The 18134-nt window shown below is 42.9% G+C and overlaps 1 long non-coding RNA gene across 1 annotated transcript in view; it reads left to right on the forward strand.

Moving 5' to 3' along the window:
• Positions 1 to 17562, forward strand: part of LOC126998492 (uncharacterized) — a 47631-nt gene extending 30069 nt beyond the window's left edge. Inside the window, exons 2-3 of the long non-coding RNA XR_007752900.1 lie at positions 8605 to 8640; positions 17421 to 17562. This is a non-coding gene — a long non-coding RNA (uncharacterized LOC126998492). The remainder of the gene's footprint in view (positions 1 to 8604; positions 8641 to 17420) is intronic.
• Positions 17563 to 18134: the final 572 nt, after the last annotated feature.

Consider the following 18134-nt stretch of genomic DNA (forward strand, 5'->3'; position numbering starts at 1 on the left):
TACTGTCTCTTGAAGTCCCCTGCCGTCCCCTTCCGTCTCCTGTCGTCCCCTTCCATCCCCTTTCTTTAAATGCCGTCCCCTTCCTTTCTCAGGCGTCCCTTGCCGTTCTCTGTCATACCCTGCCGTCCCCTGTCCTGTCGTTCCGTTCCTTTCCGTTCCGTACTGTCCCATTTCTGTCCCCTGCCAACCCCTTGCCGTCCCTAATCGTCTCCTTCAGTTCTCTGCCATTCCCTGCCGTTTCCTGTCTTCCCCTTCCTACCCCCTCCATCCGTTCATCATCCCCTTTCGTCCTCAATTGTCCCTCTGTCTCGTTCCATCTCCCGTCGTTCCGTCCCCCCAACTTTGTCCTCTGCCCATAGCCGAGGCCGCTCCGTCGCTCCCTCCCTCGGGCGCCGCGTCTGAGCGTCTCGTCGGCGGCTGCGGGGAATAACTAGTGAGCCGCGGCAGGCAATCAGTATGGAGATGCGCGCCGCGGGGTTGGTCAGCAGGCAGCGCAGTCACTTCCCGCAGCGTGTCGGCCTCTTCTGGTGGTGGGGTTCAGCATGTGAGTCACACCCTTGGTCGGGGGAGGGTTGGGGGGGTGCCGACTCGTAACATTCCTGCGTCTCCTCATTTCTGATTCTGTCGCTACCCCAATCTCTCTCTCTTTCACCCTATCTGTGTGTGTGTGTGTCTGTCTGTCTCTCCCTCTACACACACACACACACACACACACACACACACACACACACACACACACACACACGTCGTTTAAAAGTGTTGGCCATGAAAACTATCAGCTGTTCACATTTTCTTTCCGAAGTGCAAATGAGTAGAAAATGGAGGTGGTGTAACGGTGGCTCCCTAATTTTATCGGGTAGACTCAATTATTGAAAACTAAAAACAACTTATTTTTTTTTTCTTTACAGAATGAAACTTAAATCAAAAGAAAGTGTGATTATACAGTACGTTTATCACTTTGAAATTATCCATGCATGTGTGTGTGTGTGTGTGTGTGTGTGTGTGTGTGTGTGTGTGTGTGTGTGTGTGAAGGAAAGGGAATCAAACAGCCTTTACATAAAAAAAAAATTACGTGATATTTTTTTACCAGTGAATTTTCAAGATGGAACCGACTGAGGGATTTCTATCGATTCAGGGCGAAGAAGGCAGTAAATTTACATACAGGATAACGAAGCGAGAATTGTTTTAATTAATGAAGAGGTATTATTTTTATCATTAACTATTAGAACGCTACTTTAAGGCTAGGAATGTCATTTAGTCTTTTATTTTGCAACATGATGAACGAATGAAAAGTGACGAATAAGACTCCATAATGGATAAATTAAAAAAAGAGGAAAGGGCCGACTCAAGTAAGCGAAAATGAACCAATATTGTCCGGAGCGTTATACTGTTGTTCACCCTAAAGAGGACTGAAGAAAACGGGAAGCTGCCTTTTTCTTGGCCTGCTGCTTTCTATCCGTAACTCGTCTAAACCTTGAAGTGTGAGAGTGAGTGAAACTATCCTACTCTTTTCCCTCGAGTTTTTCTCTTATTTTCTTCTTTTTCTTCATCATCATCTTCCTCTTTTCTTCTTCTTTTTCTTGTTCTTCTTGTTCTTGTTCTTCTTTTTATTGTTCTTCTTCTTCCTCTTCTTCTACCTTCTCTTGTTTTCTTTTTTTTATCTTCTTTTCTTCTTCTTCTTCTTCTTCTTCTTTCTTTCTTTCTTCTTTCTTCTTCTTCTTCTTCTTCTTCTTCTTCTTCTTCTTCTTAGTAGTAGTAGTAGTAGTAGTAGTAGTAGTAAGAATGTTGCTCGAAATTCCTTCATCACTCCTTCCATCCCCTTCCTTTCTCAGGCGTCCCTTGCCGTTCCCTGTCATACCCTGCCGTCCCCTGTCCTGTCGTTCCGTTCCTTTCCGTTCCGTACTGTCCCATTTCTGTCCCCTGCCAACCCCTTGCCGTCCCTAATCGTCTCCTTCAGTTCTCTGCCATTCCCTGTCGTTTCCTGTCTTTCCCTTCCTACCCCCTCCATCCGTTCATCATCCCCTTTCGTCCTCAATTGTCCCTCTGTCTCGTTCCGTCCCCCGTCGTTCCGTCCCCCCAACTTTGTCCTCTGCCCATAGCCGAGGCCGCTCCGTCGCTCCCTCCCTCGGGCGCCGCGTCTGAGCGTCTCGTCGGCGGCTGCGGGGAATAACTAGTGGGCCGCAGCAGGCAATCAGTATGGAGATGCGCGCCGCGGGGTTGGTCAGCAGGCAGCGCAGTCACTTCCCGCAGCGTGTCGGCCTCTTCTGGTGGTGGGGTTCAGCATGTGAGTCACACCCTTGGTCGGGGGAGGGTTGGGGGGGTGCCGACTCGTAACATTCCTGCGTCTCCTCATTTCTGATTCTGTCGCTACCCCAATCTCTCTCTCTTTCACCCTATCTGTGTGTGTGTGTCTGTCTGTCTCTCCCTCTACACACACACACACACACACACACACACACACACACACACACACACACACACACACACACACACACGTCGTTTAAAAGTGTTGGCCATGAAAACTATCAGCTGTTCACATTTTCTTTCCGAAGTGCAAATGAGTAGAAAATGGAGGTGGTGTAACGGTGGCTCCCTAATTTTATCGGGTAGACTCAGTTATTGAAAACTAAAAACAACTTTTTTTTTTTCTTTACAAAATGAAACTTCAATCAAAAGAAAGTGTGATTATACAGTACGTTTATCACTTTGAAATTATCCATGCATGTGTGTGTGTGTGTGTGTGTGTGTGTGTGTGTGTGTGTGTGTGTGTGTGTGAAGGAAAGGGAATCAAACAGCCTTTACATAAAAAAAAAATGACGTGATATTTTTTTTTGACAAGTGAATTTTCAAGATGGAACCGACTGAGGGATTTCTATCGATTCAGGGCGAAGAAGGCAGTACATTTACATACAGGATAACGAAGCGAGAATAGTATTAATTAATGAAGAGGTATTATTTTTTTCATTAACCATTAGAACGCTACTCTAAGGCTAGGAATGTCATTTAGTCTTTTATTTTGCAACATGATGAACGAATGAAAAGTGATGAATAAGACTCCATAATGGATAAATTAAAAAAAAGAGGAAAGGGCCGACTCAAGTAAGCGAAAATGAACCAATAGTGTCCGGAGCGTTATACTGTTGTTCACCCTAAAGAGGACTGAAGAAAACGGGAAGCTGCCTTTTTCTTGGCCTGCTGCTTTCTATCCGTAACTCGTCTAAACCTTGAAGTGTGAGAGTGAGTGAAACTATCCTACTCTTTTCCCTCGAGTTTTTCTTTTATTTTCTTCTTGTTCTTCATCATCATCATCTTCCTCTTTTATTTTTCTTCTTTTTCTTCTTGTTTTTTTTTTCTTGTTCTTGTTCTTCTTTTTATTGTTCTTCTTCTTCCTCTTTTACTTTCTCTTGTTTTCTTTTTTTATCTTCTTCTTCTTCTTCTTCTTCTTCTTCTTCTTCTTCTTCTTCTTCTTCTTCTTCTTCTTCTTCTTCTTCTTCTTCTTCTTCTTCTTCTTCTTCTTAGTAGTAGTAGTAGTAGTAGTAGTAAGAATGTTGCTCGGAAATTCCCTTCATCACTCTCGCCCTGGCTTCCCGTGCCGTTAATAGAGTCCACTTGACTGCCTATAAGTAACCTCGAACGTTTCTGATATCCTTCTGTACTAACGTTTGAAGTCTACCCTTGAACAAATAATCACCGTGGCATTTTCCTTTTACTCAACACCAGGAAGAAAAAAGAATGGGAAGGCAAGTGCTATAATTACTTGTGGAATCCTTGTATTATTTTGTCTTTATTTTCTTTTTCTTCTTCATTCGGCATTACACACGTTACCATAGAAAAATATAACAGAACAGGAAAAGAGAATAGATAAAGTAATTTTGATATTACTTATTAAGAAAAATTATGAACATTAAGGGAAGGAGACTGCAAAGAAGAAGAGAAAGAAAAGAGTTAAACGTGTGTGTGTGTGTGTGTGTGTGTGTGTGTGTGTGTGTGTGTTGAGAAGGTATTAAAAGTGGGGTGCAGGAGAGTGGAAGGGGGCAGGAGGTGGGGGGGGACAGTAGAAGGGGGGTGGGGGGGGGGGCATGAAGGCCGTATTTCGCCCCCTAAATTTAGCGTCAGTGAGCACTTGAAACAATTGAAAGTCGAGCTTGTGGCGGTGCTGAGCAGAAGCAAAGTGGCAACACAAGAGGGGCTGTTTCTCTCTCTCTCTCTCTCTCTCTCTCTCTCTCTCTCTCTCTCTCTCTCTCTCTCTCTCTCTCTCTTTTTTTTGTTATTTCTCCTGCTGGTCAATCTCTTTTCAATCTGACAGTAAATTCGTCACAGATATCTTCCTACCCCTGAGAGAGAGAGAGAGAGAGAGAGAGAGAGAGAGAGAGAGAGAGAGAGTTAAAGGGATGCGTAGGAGGTGCAAATGGGCCGCGCGTTTGTTTGTTTGTTTGTGTTCACTGTGCAGAGGTGTGTGTTTACTTTTTTTTTATTTACTTATGTGTTTACATGCGGGGTCAACCTTTGTATGTGCTTTTTGTGTGTATGTATGAATATAAGTCGCTCTCCTTTCATTACCTCTTCTCGTGTCCCTCCTTTTTTTTTTCCTTTTTTTCCCTTAGCGCTAAATTCAAGCACTTCACTCATTTTCTTTCTTTTCCTATTTTCTTATAACATTTTCCCCTTTCATCTTCCCATTTTCTTCATTATCTTCGCACATTAATTAATTTCTTCTATTCCCTATGATTTTTTTTTCCCTTAGCGCTAAATTCAAGCACTTCACTCATTTTCTTTCTTTTCCTATTTTCTTATAACATTTTCCCCTTTCATCTTCCCATTTTCTTCGTTATCTTCGCACATTATTTAATTTCTTCTATTCCCTATGATTTTTTTTCCTTGTAATTATTTAATAGTCTCATTCTTTTCCATTCCCCTGTCTTAACTATACCTTCTATCTCCTTAGCTTATATTTTCGCCCCTTAAACTTTTATTATAGTATCCCATCGTATTCCTCGTTTTCGTTTTACCTCTGCAACGCCCCTTTCAATATCCCACCTGCCAGCTCTTCGCCTTCTCACCCTCCTATACCCAAACCACGTCACCCTTGCACCTCTCCTCCCTTTCACCCTCGTACACCTCCCTCACACCCCGGAAATATCAACATGGCCTCCACAATAGCATCTTATCGCCTAGACAATGTGCAGACTCCGTGACGCATGCCCAGGACAGCTTTGGAAGTCCCTACGCCCCTTGAGGCCCTCTGGCGGTGGCTGTGTGAAGTTGTCCTGGTGACGTCACGCCTCCCAAAGGACAGGAGGGTGGAGTAAGGGATGGCTTGAGGGTGACGTCACTAAGATAGGACATTCCAGTTGGCTGATCGTGTGCTGAAGGGAGGAGGACATTCGTGTGTGGTTCAGAAATAGAAATAATGATAAAAAAAATAGAGGATTGGCATTGATAAAAGAAAACAAAATAGAAGATAATAGAAAGAAGGAGAAGTAGAAAAGAATAGAATGATGAGAGAAGAAAAAAAAATAGCGATCATGATAAAAAAGGAGAAAATAGAAGAATGATGATAGAAGACGAAAAATTAGAAGATTAGTAACGATAGAAAAGAAAAAAAGTAGAAAATTGATGATAAATGAAGAGAGAGAGAGAGAGAGAGAGAGAGAGAGAGAGAGAGAGAGAGAGGGTCGGCGTGACTAATGGGTGACGAGAGGCGAGTCTGATGCTGGATAAGAATCTTTGATATACGAGTCGTCAGAGAGAGAGAGAGAGATTACTTCCTCCCCAAACCCATATTTATCACACGACTGGACACATTCTTCCCTCTTTCTCTCTTAGACTCAAAAGCCCCGCTCTGGTTAGGCTCGTCAGGGGTCAGCGACTTCGAGAGGTCAGTGGACAGGAGGAAATGATGGTGGGGAAAGGAAGCAGGGGTGACTTGTAGGGGGCAGCAGGATGAGGACGAGTAAGAGGAAGGGAACGGAAAGGAGAAGGGGAAGAGGAAAAAGAAGTATAAGACGAAAAGGACAAGGAGGAAGAGGACAAGGAAAAGGAGAACGAAAAGGAAAAGGAGGAGGAAGAGGAAAAGGAAGAATAAGACGATAAGAAAGAGTAATACGTTAAGGAAATGGAAGGCGAAAAAGAAGAGGAAGACAATAAAGAAAAGATGGAAAGGAAAAGGAGGACGAAAAGGCAAAGAAAGAGGTAGAGGAAAAGGAGAAGGAGGTTGATGTCACGTAACTTATGTTCTCTTTTCCCTTCTTTTTTTTCCTCCTTGCATTCAGTTCGTTTTCCCTTCATTCGTCCCAGGGTATAATTAAGACAAGTGTGTGTTCGTAGGCCAATAATTGCATATCTTTCCTCTCCCTTGCATTCACGTCTTAATCTCTTACTTCGTGTATTATCTGCTTCTTTCTCTTCTTCGCTCGTCGTAAGGTTATGGGTGAGCGTGTTCCTATAGCTTATGAATTGGGTCGTTATCTTTCATTAAACTCGAAAAGGGTAGACTTGGTTAAATTCATTCACTATCTGTATCTTCAGTATTCGCTCTCTCGTCGTTGGTTTGAATCTGTGTGTATGAGAGAGAGAGAGAGAGAGAGAGATGAGCCGAGTCTATTATTGAAGTCACGTGCCAAAGTGGAGGTGCAAACAGTGGAGTCAAACAGAGCAAACAATGTGGCTAATACACGAGGAGGAGGAGGAGGAGGCGGGGGAGGGGGAGGAGGGGGAGAGGAGGAAGAGGAGGGAGGAAAATATTTGATGAATAATACTGAATTCATAAAGGCTGGGAGAGAGAGAGAGAGAGAGAGAGAGAGAGAGAGAGAGAGAATTAAATTAACAAAAAGACATAAACGTAGATAAATAATGAGAAAAACAGACAAACAAACAAGGAAATGGGTTAAGTAAATAGAGAGAGAGAGATAAATGAATAGATAGATAGACAGACAGACAGACAGACAGACAGACAGACAATTATCAATCAAAGGGGTAAATAAAGGGAGTATATGGTCAGAAGGGAGAGGAAAGAATTTGAAGGGAGAGTGAGGGAGGGAGAGGCAAGAGAGAGAGAGAGAGAGAGAGAGAGAGAGAGAGAGAGAGAGAGAGAGAGAAGTGGGGGGTCATATTTTCACGATCAACTTATCACCACACCCCACTCTCTCTCTCTCTCTCTCTCTCTCTCTCTCTCTCTCTCTCTCTGTCTCAAGCATGTCAGATTACCTTCACCGTGTACAAACAAAGTCTCCACTAAGTTATTATCACCGCCTCTGACGTCATATCCGCTTTGGGTGGGGGCGGGGGGAGGCTGGGGTCAGTTCCCGAATATTTACAGGGTCGAGGCTGGGGGAGGGGAGGGCTAGGTCAGTCAGGGTTCGGGGATCAAGAGGTTCGCAGTATTTGGTTAAGATAGCGAGAGATGACGTGTTTTAGCGCTCTTGAGGCACTACTACTGCTGATATTACTACTACTACTACTACTACTACTACTAGTACTACAACTACTGCTACTACTACTACTACTACTACTACTGCTACGTGTTGCATGTCTATTATTGCCACTACTTCTGCTACTGCTTCTTCATTAATTCTACTACTACTACTACTACTACTACTACTACTACTACTACTACTACTACTACTACTACCCTTTGATATTCCTTTTTCTATCCATCCTTTCTCCCCTTCCTAACCCTCACGTCTCCTCTTCACCCCAGATTAGTGTTTACAACCAGGTATCTCTTTCCTCTTCGTCCGACACATCAGCCGTCAGACTCCTACAAGAGCACTCCCGCGCCCACGTCAGTCTCCTCCTCATCCTTCACCTCCTTCTCCTTCTCCCGCGCCTCGCTGACGTGTGTAGCTCACCTTCCTGACGCCTCCCGGTAGTTAACCCGATGACTGTACGAGCCTGGAGCCACGCCGAACAATCCCACCTTCTTGCCTGCGGTATTTAGCGGGCGGCGAGGCGTGTTGGGGGAGGATGAGAGGACTGACGGGGCGCTGTGTGGCCGGGCGGGCGGACGCGTTGCTATCTCAGTACCTCCCTCAGTTCGAAGCGGCTTAAGTGTTGATGGCGAGTCAGCACCCACTCCCCGCCCCCTTCAGGCCATTATTTACAGTTTAGAAGACGTGTGTATAACAAAAGCCGGGCAAAATAATCCCACGGCTGGCGGATGTGGTGGGATTACTTTGCGCATCAAGTGGTTTTGGTGCTGGAGGTGGTGATGGCTCGCTCCCTCGCCGCCCTCCTCCCCCGCCGCCCTCTCCCTCTCCCTTGACCCCGCGACCCCTCGGTAAACACAGACTGGCTGGCGGCCGTTCGTGACCCCCCGTTCCTAAGTGGCTGAGTCAAGGTGTATTAATTACGGGGCCTGTTAAAGGTTTATTTTGCCGCGATTTTAAAGTGGTTTTGTGGCAGGGAGGGAGCGAGTGAGGGAGTCAGTGCAAGGGTGCCTCTGTTTTACGGCGGATTGTGGACTGGAGGAGGAGCAGCAGCAGGAGGAGGAGGAGGAAGAGGAAGAGGAGGGTAGACAATGTTAATCTTGTTATATTGCTTTTGTATATGAGTTTTCTGTCACATTTTCACGTCTTATTAATGGTCCTCTCTTTTCTTCCACAGGTGTCATTTGGGAGCCACAGTAGTCACAAGACGCTGGTAAGAGATGTTGTAGTAGTAGTAGTAGTAGTAGTAGTAGTAGTAGTAGAAGAAGAAATGGTTGTAGTAATTGTAGTCGTAACCTTTTTAGACTTGCATATTTTTCAGGCTCTTTTTAACTTGAGAATCAGTGGTTTTGTGTTTTTCAATCTGCCATTGCTGTAGAAAAATTTTGGAAGTTTTTGTAGTATTAGTAGTATTTTTTTTAGTAGTCATTTTTTTTTATTTCTTAGTTGTCAGGATAGGCTACTTTTATCACACATGTTGAAAAAGAAGAAAGGAAAATAAAACAGCATCAAAAGAAGCCGGTTGTGAGCATTTATTATTCTTTCTTTTCATAATTGTGTTTTTTCTTATTTTTTTATCATTTAGCCGCAGGACAAAGCATCACCAGAGCCAACACCAGCTTTTATTTTATCTTGAACAACACCAAGTAAGTTTTGACGTATATAGAGAGGTGGCTTGGAAATAAAAACGCTATAGATTGATACTAACACGCGAAGGAGACAATGACAAACTTAACATTCACTCATATCCAGCCCGTGTTCAGGAGAGGATGAGGAGGTGCATGCCAGGGCTTGGGAGGAGAAAGGAAAATAGAACAGCGACAAAAGAAGCCGGTTGTGAGCATTTCTTAGTCTTTTCTTTTCATAATTGACTTTTTTTATCATTTAGCCGCAGGACAAGGCATCACCAGAGCCAACACCAGCTTTTATTATATCTTGAACAACACCAAGTAAGTTTTGACGTATATAGAGAGGTGGCTTGCAAATAAAAACGCTTTAGATTGACACTAACACACGAAGGAGAGAAGGACAAACTTAACATTCACTCACATCCAGCCCGTGTTCAGGAGAGGATGAGGAGGTGCATGCGAGGGCTTGGGAGGAGGAGAGTTATCAGAAAAAAAACATCGATCTCACACTGAAGACGGAAAAGATGCACTGAGGAGGAAGTATTGAGTCGTGATGTCATTAATATTACCAGTGAGATTCATTAAGGGCATCAAGGGGAGAAAAATAAAGTATATAGACCCAAAATAGTCCCCCCGATGAGCAGACAAGGGTAAGAAAATTGAGATAGTGATAGTAAGGTAAGAAAAAAAAGGACAAAAAGAATACCTGATGAGTTACCAGGTGGGTGTTTAGAGATAAAGAAGCGTTGAGTCCTTTTCATGTTACTAATAACGAAAGAATGTACTGATAAAGAAAAAAAAATAGCTCTCTTGATGTACTGATACAGAGAGAAAGTCCAGATTAAGGAACAATTGAGTCTTTTTGATGTACTAATACAGATAAAATGTACAGAATAAAAAAATGAAGTCCTGTTGATGTACTAACGCTATTCTACGCTCGGCCATGTTAGTTTTAAGGCTGCATCACCTGTCAGAGTAATTGTTTATACCCGAGTCATGTTACCTGTATCTTTAGTTCATGTACGCGCTATGAGAGTTGTCACCTAGAATTAAAGATTGTTTGTAAGCAGGTAAACGAAAGGTGATAATTAATAGGAGGTATTTTAACTTACCTGTAAAGCTGTCATTATGAAAAAAAAAACAGGTGTCTGATTTTTTAGGTAGTACTTAGCTATGTATTATTATTATTATTATTATTATTATTATTATTATTATTATTATTATTAGTAGTAGTAGTAGTAGTAGTAGTAGTAGTAGTAGTAGTAGTAGAGAGAGAGAGAGAGAGAGAGAGAGAGAGAGAGAGAGAGGTGGGTGGATTGGGGGGGTAGGCAGGCTTACAGAGATGGGTGTCAAAGAGGGAGGGAGGGGGTGCAGGGGGTAATGGGGGGCGACTAATGGGGTAATAAAGACCGGGTTTCAGTGGGTGTTTGTGTGTGTTGTGACGCGTGTCCATGAAAGGGGGGGGTGAAGGGGGGAGGGGGGAGGGGGTGTACTTTCACCACCCCAACTCAGCCCCTCCCCACACCTCCCCTTCTCCTGTCCTTTCTCCTCCTTCTCTACTCCTCATCTCCTCTTACCTCCACAACAAAAACAATTAACAATAACAACAACGAAAACATGATCTACCCCTTCCCTTCCCTTCCATCTACCTTCCCATTTCTTCCTTTCTTATCCTTTTCGTTTTCATCCTTTGCGTTTCCATATTTTAACTTCTTTTCTCTTTCCTTTCCTTTAATTTCCTTTTTAAATTCCCTTCCCTTTCCATTCCTTTTCTTTTCCTTTCATTTCGTGTTTGTTCCCTTCCCTTCTCTTCCCTTCCCTTCCCTTCCCTTCCCATTGCTTTCCTTTCCTTTTGTTTCCGTTCCCATTCCATTCCTTCACTTCCTCTCCTCATCTCCTCCTTTCCTCTCCTCTCCTCTCCTCTTCTCTCCTCTCCATTCCTCTCCTCCCCTTTCTGTTTCTCTTTCCTTTCCCTTCCCTTTAGCTAAATCCACCGTCGCTCCACATAACACCACTTGACCACCTCCACCACAACATCCCTTCCACCCACCACCACCACCACCACCCATACTCTTCCACCTCCACCTACTTTCTTCTTCTCTAGCATCATAACGTGTGTGTGTGTGTGTGTGTGTGTGTGTGTGTGTGTGTGTGTGTGTGTTAGGGGAGAGGGTCGCCCACTCTCCAAACAAGTGTATCAGTATCTTTCTTTTGTGTTTGTTTGTCTCTCGCAGTAACCCTTCCTCTGGGGGTGGAGAGAGAGAGAGAGAGAGAGAGAGAGAGAGAGAGAGAGAGAGAGAGAGAGAGAGATAACCTAGTCTATTATTATTATTATTATTATTATTATTATTACTTTTATTATTATCATTGTAGCTCCTCAGGTGTCTTTAGTTCACCTGAGTCACCTTTGTATAAAATTAATTAGGCATGGTCATATCCAACATACTTGTTACTGTTACATTTATTTTTATTGCTGTTATCATTTACGTCAGTGGGTTAGTGTTTGTAAATCTGTAGTGAATGTATTTGTGTAGCTGTTTAATATGCGTGTAGCAAATTTTTGTAATGTATTATCTCTTTATTTATTTTGTATTATGTAGATTGTTACGCTAGTTTTGTATGTAAGGTTACGTACACATACAACTGTGCATACATACATACATACATACATACATACATGTACACATGCAAATTAAACACGTGTTTGAAGTTGACTGCTCTCTCTCTCTCTCTCTCTCTCTCTCTCTCTCTCTCTTTTCACTTTAACCGTTGCTAGGTACACACACACACACACACACACACACACACACACACACACACACACACACACAGTTTGGCGTAGTCCTCCCCTCCTTCCCCCTGACAACGCTACAGCTGAAAGAAAACGGGATGTGGAGGTTACAAGTCACGTTTTCTCTTATAACAAACTTCGCCGCCACCTGCTTCCCGTTTTCCTTGGCGTTTCTTTATTAAGTATTTTTTTAAGTGGTATCATAAGGCTCTGATGTTGCTCTTTATTAGCTCCTAAGTCATACTGTTGGTTGCTTCGTTTGTTTGATTTCTTTTATCGAATTCAGACTTTTTATTGTTTATTTATTTAGAATTTAGTTACTTCTTTCAGTGTTTTGGATTTTTTTTTCTTCATTATTTACTGTCATTTATCACTACCACTGTTCTTGTCTTTTAGTTTCTTTTATCGCACATTCACACTCTTTATTTTGTTTGTTTATCTAGAATTTAGTTACTTAGTTCAGCTTTTTGGATTATTATTATTATTTTTTTTTAGCATTTACCGTCATTTACCACCTCCTCCACCACCTCCACCTCTTCGCCCCGCAATCCGCTACCCAACACACCTCCGCCCGGAAGCTGCCCGCGTACCGCACCAATACTTCACCTCCACCTCAGACGAAACTGGTTTTCACAATGATTTGCCAGATACATTTGGTTCTGAGATCATTGTGAAAGCTGATTTCGTATTTTTGCTTCGAGATCGTCAGCACTACCACCTCCTCGCTGCCTGCTCTCCCGGCATCCATCACTCCCTTCTCCCTTCAGTTTGTTGTTTGTAAGCTCGTAACAATTAAGGTTCAAAGTACTAGATGGTTTTAATCTATAAGGTTCAAGGAGCAGGGTGATTTTTATCCCTTAAGGTTCAAAGGCATGGGTGATTTTATCCCTGAAGGTTCGAAGGACTAGATGGTTTTAGCCCATAAGGTTCAAAGGGCTGGATGGTTCTACCCCTTAAGGTTCAAAGGGCTGGGTGGTTCTACTCATTAAGGTTCAAAGGGCTGGATGGTTCTACCCCTTAAGGTTCAAAGGGCTGGATGGTTTTACCCCTTAAGGTTCAAAGGGCTGGATGGTTTTACCCCTTAAGGTTTAAAGGGCTGGATGGTTCTACCCCTTAAGGTTCAAAGGGCTGGATGGTTCTACCCCTTAAGGTTCAAAGGGCTGGATGGTTCTGCCCCTTAAGGTTCAAAAGGTTGGATGGTTCTACCCCTTAAGGTTCAAAGGGCTGGATGGTTTTACCCCTTAAGGCTCAAAGGGCTGGATGGTTCTACCCCTTAAGGTTTAAAGGGCTGGATGGTTTTAGCCCTTAAGGTTCAAAGGGCTGGATGGTTTTAGCCCTTAAGGCTCAAAGGGCTGGATGGTTTTAGCCCTTAAGATTCAAAGAGCTGGATGATTTTACCCCTTAAGGTTCAACGGGCTGGATGGTTTTAGCCCTTAAGGCTCAAAGGGCTGGATGATTTTAGCCCTTAAGGTTCAAAGGGCTGGATGGTTTTAGCCCTTAAGGTTCAAAGTCTGGATGGTTTTAGCCCTTAAGGTTCAAAGGGCTGGATGATTTTAGCCCTTAAGGTTCAAAGGGCTGGATGGTTTTATCCCTTTAAGTTCAAAGGGCAGGATGATTTTACCCCTTAAGGTTCAACGGGCTGGATGGTTTTAAGCCCTTAAGGTTCAAAGGGCTGGATGGTTTTAAGCCCTCAAGGTTCAAAGGGCTGGATGGTTTTAGCCTTTAAGGTTCAAATGGCTGGATGGTTTTAGCCCTTAAGGTTCAAAGGGCTGGATGGTTTCAGCCTTTAAGGTTCAAAGTGTTGGATGGTTTTAGCCTTTAAGGTTCAAAGGGCTGGATGGTTTCAGCCCTTAAGGTTTAAAGTGTTGGATGGTTTTAGCCCTTAAGGTTCAAATGGCTGGATGGTTTTAGCCCTTAAGGTTCAAAGTGTTGGATGGTTTTAGCCCTTAAGGTTCAAATGGCTGAATGATTTTAGCCCTTAAGGTTCAAAGTGTTGGATGGTTTTAGCCCTTAAGGTTCAAAGTGTTGGATGGTTTTAGCCCTTAAGGTTCAAAGTGTTGGATGGTTTTAGCCCTTAAGGTTCAAAGTGTTGGATGGTTTTAGCCCTTATGGCTCAAAGTGTTGGATGGTTTTAGCCCTTATGGCTCAAAGTGTTGGATGGTTTTAGCCCTTAAGGTTCAAAGTGTTGGATGGTTTTAGCCCTTAAGGTTCAAAGTGTTGGATGGTTTTAGCCCTTATGGCTCAAAGTGTTGGATGGTTTTAGCCCTTATGGCTCAAAGTGTTGGATGGTTTTAGCCCTTATGGCTCAAAGTGTTGGATGGTTTTAGCCCTTATGGCTCAAAGTGTTGGATGGTTTTAGCCCTTAAGGTTCAAAGTGTTGGATGGTTTTAGCCCTTATGGCTCAAAGTGTTGGGTGGTTTTAGCCCTTATGGCTCAAAGTGTTGGATGGTTTTAGCCCTCAAGGTTCAAAGTGTTGGATGGTTTTAGCCCTTAAGTTTCAAAGTGTTGGATGGTTTTAGCCCTTATGGCTCAAAGTGTTGGATGGTTTTAGCCCTTATGGCTCAAAGTGTTGGATGGTTTTAGCCCTTATGGCTCAAAGTGTTGGATGGTTTTAGCCCTTATGGTTCAAAGTGTTGGATGGTTTTAGCCCTTATGGCTCAAAGTGTTGGATGGTTTTAGCCCTTAAGGTTCAAAGTGTTGGATGGTTTCAGCCCTTAAGGTTCAAAGTGTTGGATGGTTTTAGCCCTTAAGGTTCAAAGGGCTGGATGGTTTTAGCCCTTAAGGTTCAAAGGGCTGGATGGTTTTAGCCCTTAAGGTTCAAAGGACTAGATGAGTGGTTCTTAACCTTTTTAATACCACACTTCCTCTAGGAATGCATCCTTCCCTCTACGCTCCTCTTGCAATTATAGATAAAGTTCCCTCTCAGATTTCAAAACGAAAATGGTAAGTCCAAGTATATTATAGAAAACTTGGGTTAGTTAATGGAATACGTTTGCATTGTTTCATGGACTTCTGAGTATTAGTCCACGCTCTTGTTAAAAAATAACAAATACAATTAAAGAAATTCATACATTTCCCCTGCTGCTCACCCCCCCCCCCCCTGGAAATTACTAACGCCTTCCCTAGGGAGGTCCAAACCCCAGGTTAAGAACAACTGGAGTATAATATATTGTAGATGTGTTCAGCCCTTTCAGTTCAAAGGGCAGGATAATTTTAGCCAAGCAGCACTTCGTAATGTTCAGGGCGTGGAGGTTTTGCTGTGAGCGGGTGTGCGGCGCGAGGCGTGGATGTTCCCCGATGGTAATGATGCGTTGTGTTGTGTTAGGCGATAGCACACCATGCTCGGGCGTTTACGACTTGGATGTATTATGAATTCAGCAGAAGTGGCGTGTTTGTTTTCCTTGGGCCGTGGTCACCGTGTGTGTGTGTGTGTGTGTGTGTGTGTCCCGGGGGGGGCCCTACACACGGCCGTCTCGATAAGTGGGTGCGATATTAATGTTGTTGATGACTGACCTTGCCATCCACACACACACACACACACACACACACACACACACACACACATTTTTGCTCCTTCCTTGTGTGTAATTTTAGAGTTGGATTCTTCTTTCCCATTATATTAACTTTTTTTTCTCATCGTCTCCTCACTTTCATCTCACAGTGTTCTCATTCATCTCGCTGTCTTCTCATTAGTCTCGGGTCTTCTCTCTCATCACATGCACTGCCTTCTCATTTATCTCACTGTCTTATCATTCTTCTTTCTGTCTCTCTGTCATATGTCGTGTATCGTCAGACGTTTTCCCCTCTCTCATTAACTATTTTCAAAGGCCAAAAAAGAGATTAATCGGGTTCTCATAAGTGTAAGTTTAGGTTCACGGTACGAAAGAAGGGTCAAACTACCACCAGGGTCATGAAAATACCCAAGGAAATGACCCAAACTCTTATGAAAGCCTCGTTAAATATGTGAATTTGGGCTCCGAAACGTTTAAAAATATGGCCGTGGTCTCTTATACTGTGTCATACTGTCACTCTCATCTCACGATCAACCGGGATACTCAGGGGCATCATCACCTCTCCTTCAGCATCCCACCACCACTTCCGTATCCTGCAGCTTCCACGTGACTTAGTGCTGCGTTCAGTGTTAAAACTTACAGACCTATGATTGGGTACTTCGCCTTATGGATGTAGAGTGCGAGAGATGACACCCTTTTGCACGGATTTTCTTAGCAGTAAAGGAGGAAGCTCAAGGGCCAATAAATAAATAAATAGTTAGATAGATGAAAATAAATAAAATAGATAAACAGAATAATATAAAAAATAGATACCGAAAAAAGCCCATCCGAAATTGACCTCTCCTCTGCTGGAACAGTACTTAGCGGGCTTTTTTTTAATGATTTTGTTGCCCTTCTTGAACTGCTTTCATTGCTGTAAACGAAAAATATCGCTATTCTCCTAAAAGCGAAAAGTACAAGCCGGAAAAAGGGTGTGAACCAGTTGCTCTTAGCCTTAGTACCGGCACCCCCTTGGCACCTCATAACACTTTCTCGTACCCCATGTCAAAAAGTGAAAGGAGTGAAATTGATCAGTGTAACAAATCTAGCTTCGAATTATCACCGCTCTCCCCTGGATCCTTATTTTTCAAGTCCCTTCGTAAATATAGCATTGAACTGGCCATCACATTACGTACCCCCAGGTTTGATGGTTCGTATCCCCTTGTGTAGAGAGAGGGTTGAAGGTTGCCTGTGTTGCGTGGATGCCTTGGTGGGCTGGTAATACTGTGACGGTGGAGAAGAGCAAAGTAATATAGTAGACGGTGCTTAGATAGACTCAACATTGCTTATCTTATTATGGCAGAGAGAAAAAGTAAAATAAAAAGAGTGATAAGTTAGTGTGTGTAGCGTCGCATCCCAGCACGTACAGGAATTCCTGGGGCTGTTTTAGATGCAGTGGAGTATAATGAAGCATGATAGTTTAGATAAGGTCACTTAGGATAGAATTTGTAATAACTTAATATAGTTGAATATGATACGTCAATGCATAATGTATACACAGAAGTTTCCTATTCAGTGTTTTGCTTGTAGTTGAACATAATGCATGATAATTAGATCAGCGACTTCAATCATTTAATTTAGTTTGGTTTTACATTAATTAAGGATGAAGCGGAACAGTAGTACAGACTCATCCACTCATCGCCGTCGCTGTCATCATCATCATCACCTTCAGTCATTAATAGTCCAACGTTCTTCATCTCTGTTTGATATACGTGCATTTCATCCTGTTGCGGCAAATGCTTGAATGTCATTTCCCCGTCTGATCCCCTGTCTATCCTAACATCGATTTTCTGTGTTGCCATTCTGTTACTTTCGTTATCCGTCTGTTATCAGTTCTACATATAAGACCTCCCTAAGTTTGTTGTTTCTTATGATTAATGAGAAAATGTCCACCCTTCGTTTGCTCTATAGTCAATGATGCTGGCTGTTATGTTTTTTTTGTTTTTTTTGTGAAGGGTGCCATTTTTCCTGGTTCTAAGTAAACTCTATTTGGTACTGATGGAATCCTTGTTTTGTGGATCAGTTACAGAGACTCTCCTCAGCATCCCTCTCTCTTGCCTCAGCTGAGTGCCACCAGGACGCAAGAACACTGCACCGCTCCTACACATCCTACAGCCTATACCCTCCACACGCGGGGCCTCGATCGTGGGACCTCTGAACACCATGGAAAGGTTGGTAAGAGTGCCCTTTTTTACAATAAAGGAAGAGTAAAGGAATAAAGAATGAGTAAAGGAAGACCCAAAAAAAACATATTAAAGCTGAATAATTATCTTCGTGATGTGCACTTACTTGGTTCTTGAGTACATATCAGCGAGGTTTTTTCTTTGTATACATGACACTTTATCTCAAATTGCCTCTTAGGAATGTTTATGATACAACTTATTTATGAACTGGCGAAAATTACGTGATATTTTGTTGGGTTTATTTTCGCGGTGGGGATTATGTTTTTAGAATGTGTCAACGATTAGCTTCTTTCTATAGGTGCCTACTGATCTCAAGGTTGCCTCATAGGAAAGTTTATTATCGGACGTATTTCTGAATTGACGAAAGTTGCCTGATTTTCTGTTTTTTTATCTCTGTGATGCGCATTTTCGGGTTTCAGAATACATGTCAACGATATAATTCCTTCCATAGCTGCTTCTTTCATGGGAGTGTTTATGATCAGAGAACTTACGAATAAGCGAAAATTTACTTATATTCTGCCATTCTTCGTCACTTTAATATTGGGGGGTGTCGT

Source organism: Eriocheir sinensis, chromosome 14 (assembly GCF_024679095.1).
Source record: "Eriocheir sinensis breed Jianghai 21 chromosome 14, ASM2467909v1, whole genome shotgun sequence".
Classification (NCBI taxonomy): Eukaryota; Metazoa; Arthropoda; class Malacostraca; order Decapoda; family Varunidae; genus Eriocheir; species Eriocheir sinensis.